Raw genomic sequence first — 6957 nt, 5'->3', positions numbered from 1 at the left:
AACAAAGTTATAATACCCTTGTGCACAAGTGCGCTCGGGTATAAAAAAACAACTTTTCATAGAAATAGTATTAGCCCAGTATAGCCCAGTAAAATTAGATAAATTTGGTAGGAAAATTTAAAAAAAATTGTAATAGCGATTTTTTTAAGCAGTTTACTTCTTTTTGACACGAAGATCAGGGATCCACAGTCTCGTCCCTAAATTTCATTTGGCAACATTCCGCCATCTTGGGTTTAAGTTTTTTTGTGGGTTTTTTCCAATTTGCAAGCTTATTTTGCATTTTTCGTAAAAAATGGTTAAATACAAATATGTAGAGAATTTAATTTCCCACATTTACGATATAGAAGGTTTTTAAAAATAGCATTTTTTTGTAAAAAATAGCAAAAACTATTAAAAAAATTTTATATTGTCACGGTTTTCGCCATTTTTTTACAATTTCTGTTGAAAATACATAACATGTTGAAATTCCAAACTTCCAAACTAGAGAATTTCATTCTTCAAAACTTTTATACCTAAATTTTTTTTGTGCGACGCTTATATCACGGCCGGGATCGTAATGAACATAGCGATTATCCCAGTAAAATTAGATAAATTGGGTAGAATAATTAAAAAAAAAAATGTAACAGCGATTTTTTGATGCAGTTTACTTCTATTTGACACGTAGATCATGGATCCAGTCCCGCAAAAAAAACTTAAATCCAAGATGACGGAATGTTGCCAAATGAAATTTAGGGGCAAGACTGTGGATCCATGATCTAAGTGTCAAATAGAAGTAAACTGCATCAAAAAATTGCTGTTACCAATTTTTTTTAAGAAAAAACTAATTTTACTGGGCTATATACAATTCTTGAAAATCAATATTTATCCATCGGAAAACTCTTTTGCTATATTTTATAGGTCCTCCAAATACCCTAGATATAAAATGCAATGGGGGGACCAATACAAAATCGTTAGTATTAAAAAATGGTTAAATAAACAATTGGATATTATTATTGGAAGTCTCCTGAAGAGAAACAGAGTTCTTCGGTCGAAAAATATTGATTTTCAAGAACTCTACACCATTTCTACGAAAACTTGTTTTTTTCCAGTATACAATACATGGAAAAAATTAAGCGCTTTGAGCACTCTCTAAATATTTTTTGATTTGAAAATAAACAATAGGGGTAAATTTTGTTTCGGTATTTAACAATCCTAGGGGTGGCGGCATTCGAAATTCTGACTTTACTTTATTTTGGGCGACGCTAACGTACATACATATGTATATATATATAACGCCACATGAGAAAACGAAAACTGATTTTTTAAATTTTACTCTTTTTAAAGTTCAATAGTGTTGTGCTTTTTTAACCGATGTAATACTTCAAAAGCTTGCTGGAAAGGTAATTTTACGTACATTTTAAATATGTAATATATACTTAAAAAAAAGAAATGCAAAATCAAAGAAATTGGTGTAATTTCGACATTTTTGGTCGAAAAAGCTCAACCCGGAACCCCTAGGAGTCACCCCTTAAGGCTTTTAAACAATTTACGTATTTATTTATATCCCCAACCTCACATTATTCTGTGCGAAAACTTTTGGATTCATGCGTTTAAAGACTTCCAAAAAAGGAGGAGGTTATCAGTTGGTCGGAATTTTTTTTTTTTTTTTATTTTTTTTTTTTTTTTGTTTATGTATGTTACCGTATAACTTTGGACCACGTCAACCGATTTCGATAATTCTTTCTGCATCGGAAAGGTAGTGTCTCAGAGGTGGTCCCATACTAATCTGGTTAAGATCCGATCAGCGGATCATGAGATATATATATATATATTTTTTTTATATGAGAGTTTTTTTTTTTGCTAAAAATTACTTGTTATATAACCTCATGGATGAGGATCATGATACAAAAAAGAAGGTAGTTCCATTTAATGACATTCGTTGTTGTTGTTAACTATTTGACTTTTAATAAAATTATTACATTTCATCAAATTCATGCTACCTGATCACTAGAAGGAATATTTTTTTTTAAGCAGAAGATTTTATCAGTACATTCAAAGGTGTGAAATATGATGGACTCAGGGCGGGATTCACAGTGCTTAGTTAAACGGTTGTTAATTTAACCACCAACAAGAGTTTAACTTTGAATTTATATTCAGAGTCACATAGTTAACTATGAAAATTCATATCGCCTGAAAATGTACAAATTCTAAATCTCAATACTTTTCTATTCAAATTTGAAATTCGTTCCACAAAAAAATTTCAATTTCACAAGAGTTTAACTATGGGGGCATGCTGGTTTAAACTTTTGTTAACTGAGCGTTGTGTATATAAAAATCAATAGTTAAACTTTTGTCAGTGGTTAACTACGCACTGTGAATTTGGCCCTTAAAAATTATGCCGGCTACATAATTTCGAAAATGGGGTTGATGACTAGGTTTTACAACGGATGAAGAAAGTGATCAAAATTATACTTACATATCGTCGTTTAAAGTACAAAACCGCGCATAGTCGTTCTCCAAAACCGTGAAACTGACATTTTTTGCCATAAATTGGATTGGCTCACACGACCTCTTGGCTCCATCCATTCGTCCTTATCCATTCGTCCTGAAATATACTAGCCAGAAATGCAATTGCTTTATAAAAAGGAGAACCATTTTGAAATATGAGTGTTTTTACTCTATAGAAAATAATTTATGCAACCTCACATACCAGTTTTGCATTTCGTTGATACGCGGTTTTGTACTTTATACGACGATATGTTAATTGTTTAGGGAGGGCGGTCTGTTCAAGGCGACTTCAGGTTTTTTGCATACCTACATTAGAGACTTTAAGTTCTAAATTTGTGAAAGTTAATTTTTTGTAAAATCTGATTAGAAATTTAAAAGTAAATTTAAACCAAAATATAAAAATGTTTTATTTGGGAAGAACATTCTTTAGAATTAGATTTTTAGATCGCAAGATTGCATTCAAAATGGTTTTTATTATGAAATGAAAAGAACAATTACGATGAAGTCTTCTTTAATAGTCTATATTTTATATATTTTTTATAATAATAGTGCGAGCTACGTAAGTAAAAAAAATACCAAGCACTGATAATGGTTTTTCATTTGAAATATTATTACATTGGTATAAATATGGGAAGGAAAATACTCCGATTATTGTTTTAATATTATCAAAGTGGCAAGGCCGATGATAATACTCACAATTTATGAAACTTCAAAAAATTGTATTATCCTTCAAAAGATGTTTATTGAAACTACCTTCTTTTTACCTTCTTACCTTCCTTTTATTAGCTCGGGATGTAACTATGTAATATTGATGCGCCTAAAAGATGCAGCGATTTCTATTCTCAAGTTACATACCTGATGACAGTACGAATGGCAATTATAATAGGGAGGTTTTAGTTTTTTAAACTATAATTTTATTATTTGTATCATGGATGAGGATTATAAAAATACCTTCAAACAAGTAAGAAAGTCTAAGTTCGGGCGGAGCCGAACATTAAATACCCGGCGCAAGTATTTAATATATGACTTTCACCTTTCCGAAAGCCACCGCTACATGGTAAGCCGGGGTGTATCAATTTTAAGTAAATTGGAGTCCTTAAATTTCGAAATTTTGAAGTTTCAAGCAGTTCTGAAATTTACCGTTATATGAAAAGCGGCCTCAATTTTACTCCGATTTCAATAATTTTCAACGTTTTGCTTTTGTGTGGCAAGCACAATAACCATACCGAGTTGGTACAAATTGGTAGAACGGTTACCGAGATACATAAATGTGACCATAAGTGGGCGGCCATTTTCCAAAATTTTATCACAAACGTATTTTTTGGTTGAGAGTTGTTGCAAGCATCAATTTTGAATAAATTAGCTTTAATATTTACTGATTTATCGAAGATTTTGTATTTCTCTATATTATTGTGGAAGAAATTGGTGCAGCGGTTACCAAGATATACACATGTAACCATAAGTGGGCGTGGCTCCGCCCATTTTCCAAAAATTTATAATATTCTTATTTTTCGTCTAAAAATTATTGTAAATATCAATTTTGAGTGAATAATCTCCAGTAGTTACTAAAATATCGCAGTTTTCGTATTTCTGAAAATTACCGTTATATCGGAAGTGGGCATGGTTACAGTCCGATTTCGCCCATTTTGTCAATAGATATCTCAATTTTCGCTCGAGTTATCGTGTACACGGACGGCCGGACAGACAGACATGGCTTTATCGACTTCTCTATTCATTCTGGGCATTTATGTATACATTTGTTTATATCTATCTCGATTCGTTTTGGCTGTTACAAACAACCGTTATGTGAACAAAGTTAATATACCTTTGTGCACAAGTGCGCTCGGGTATAAAAAGAAGAAGTGTGGAAGCAGATTGGCCTGATAGTAGGTGAAGAAGGTAACGGCTTTTATAGTAGCAAATTTTTTATTATTTCATTAGCTACAACATGCAAAAAACGCTGGAATGGTTTGCGTGACCATTATGGAAGGTGCAAACGTGCAGAGAATCTTCCGTCAGGAAGCTCTGCATGCAAGAGGCCGAAGTGGAAACACTATCAACAGATGTCCTTTTTTGACAATTATCAATACTGCCGGAGGTAAAATGAATTTATATTCTTATACAAATGTATCTGTATCGTAACATACATAATATTGCTTTTCCATTTAAGAACGTGGAGCAATGTTTCCGAGGCCGACCAAGGCTTTATTGTGGTGCAGGAAGAAAGGTCAGAGGAAGCGCATATTGCACCACCGGCTCAACCGAGACGCCAAAATCACACGGTATGTACATTATTTTGTCTTTTATACCTAAGCACAAGTGACATTCAAAGAGTTTTATTCTTTCTATAGATTGACGACGATTTCCGGTTTTTCCTAGAGGAAACGTCGAGCAGCTGCTGCAGCTATAGAGCAACATTGACAACTTCGACATGTGCTTCCTCAAGCATGTTGCAAGGCATTGCTCAAATTGTTACTGCGTTGAAACCCCAGGAGGAAGCGAAACTAATAGGAAAAATCACTGCCTATGCATTGGAAGAAATCGCCAAAATGGCCTTTCCCATTAACTTTCCTCTAATTTTAATATTTATTATAGGTTGTAAATTTGGTTATTAAGCATGTACTTACATACATACTATGTATTTAATAATATAATGCTTATGAACATATGTACATACATACATGTGTAGTATATATGTACATATACATGTGTAAGTATACATGTATATGTAGATATGTATAAGTAAGTATATATCGATGGTCCTCTGCAATAGCGACACAACTCTAATCCTTGTGGAATCCATGTTTAATCCTAGCTACCTATTTTAGTAATTCTTACTACTTATTTTAGAACGCCCGTCCACCTCTTCTAAAATGGAGGAAAATGTTTTTTATTGCAAAACGCAAAATATATGAGCTACCTAGTTGGGGATGCTTTATCCTTTGGTAGTATTACCGACTTCTGGTTTCAAACGGAAGCGGGTTAAGCAGACCGAAATTTCTTTTTTACCCGGAAGTCCATTCCAGAAAAATTTTTCCAAGCTCTGTTTAAAATTCTATGTAAAATTTTAGGCGAATCCAATCGATTTTGATTATTTTATCCGCCTTATTGGGCCTGCCATTTTGAATTTTTCCAATCTTATTTCTGACTCGTAATCAGCAATCCCGAAGCCCCCGAGTAACGAATTATAAGTGAATCCGATAAATTTTATAAAAAGCTTCCGCCACTTTGAATATCGAAATTCTGATGCTATATTCGTGATCAGAGACCCTAAAAACATCAGAATCCGTCTTGATCAAATAACAGTCAACTATTTTCAGAAACTGAATAACAAATTTATTTACGCATTTGCGGATATGGCGTCTTCTGGGGGTCGCAGCATTTACGTAATACGGAATTTTCAATTCTGCCACGTTTTATTTGATGCATTATAAATTCGCGAGCGTTTTGACATGCTTTACGTTAATTTCTATCCCATAGAATTGTGGACAGAGCTTTGGTCCGTTTGGCACGGAACCTCCCATATATATTTATATACATACCGTATATGTTTACTCAACATTTATATTCACCAGATATACGTACATATGTATATGTATACTTAGCCATGTATGCATATTAGGGTGAAATAAAAAAAATGTATAAAAAAACTTCAAGATATATTTTATTTTAATTCAAGCTTGTATGAGACATTCTTTTTCATATCGGACACCAAATTTGGTGTTATACTTTCGATTGGCTTGAAATTTTTTTATGGGTTCTATACATGAAATAAGCAAGCACGTGTTCGAGGAATTTCTTTTTTTAAATGACGTTAAGATGAATTCTCTACGATCAGCAGAACCCGAGATATAACGATTTGAAGAAGTAAATGATTAGTCAGAATCACGAAAAAATGCAAACTTTGACATATCATATCTCCGAAGAAGAAAAAAATTCCTCGAACACGTGTAAGCTTATCTCATGTATAGAACCCACAAAAAAAAAATTGAAGCGAGTCGGAGACAAGAAATAATTTTTTTTACGAAAGCCATCCGACTTAGAAAATAATGGCTCATATAAGTATGCATATATTTTTATATTGAGCCTTTTCCCCCCCGTTTTAGTCGTTTAAAATATAAGCATTTTTCAAAGTAACAACTTATCTTTTAATAAGGAACAAAAAAGGTAAAAAATCTTCTAAAATATCACGTTAAATTCAATTGCTGGTGTAAAAAAAATGTAAGTGCGCCTGGGCCGCACTGGAGAAGTGAAACTTTCGTTACTTATCTATTTTGTCTCATAACCAATGTATACAACACACATCTGCTTTTGCTTAAGATTATATTTTTTCTCTTTTTTCTATCTAGATCCCTCCTCTCCCCATGTTCGTTTTAATAACATTCTTGTTATTCAGTTGTTCCATTATCTTCATTTTTATCTTTATACTCTATCGATAACAAATCCATAATAACGTCTAACAAAATATCG

This window comes from Rhagoletis pomonella, unplaced genomic scaffold (assembly GCF_013731165.1).
Source record: "Rhagoletis pomonella isolate Grant_MI unplaced genomic scaffold, Rhpom_1.0 Rhpom_scaffold_00006, whole genome shotgun sequence".
NCBI lineage: Eukaryota > Metazoa > Arthropoda > Insecta > Diptera > Tephritidae > Rhagoletis > Rhagoletis pomonella.
The sequence above is the reverse complement of the archived record's forward strand: the minus strand, read 5'-3'. Positions refer to the sequence as shown.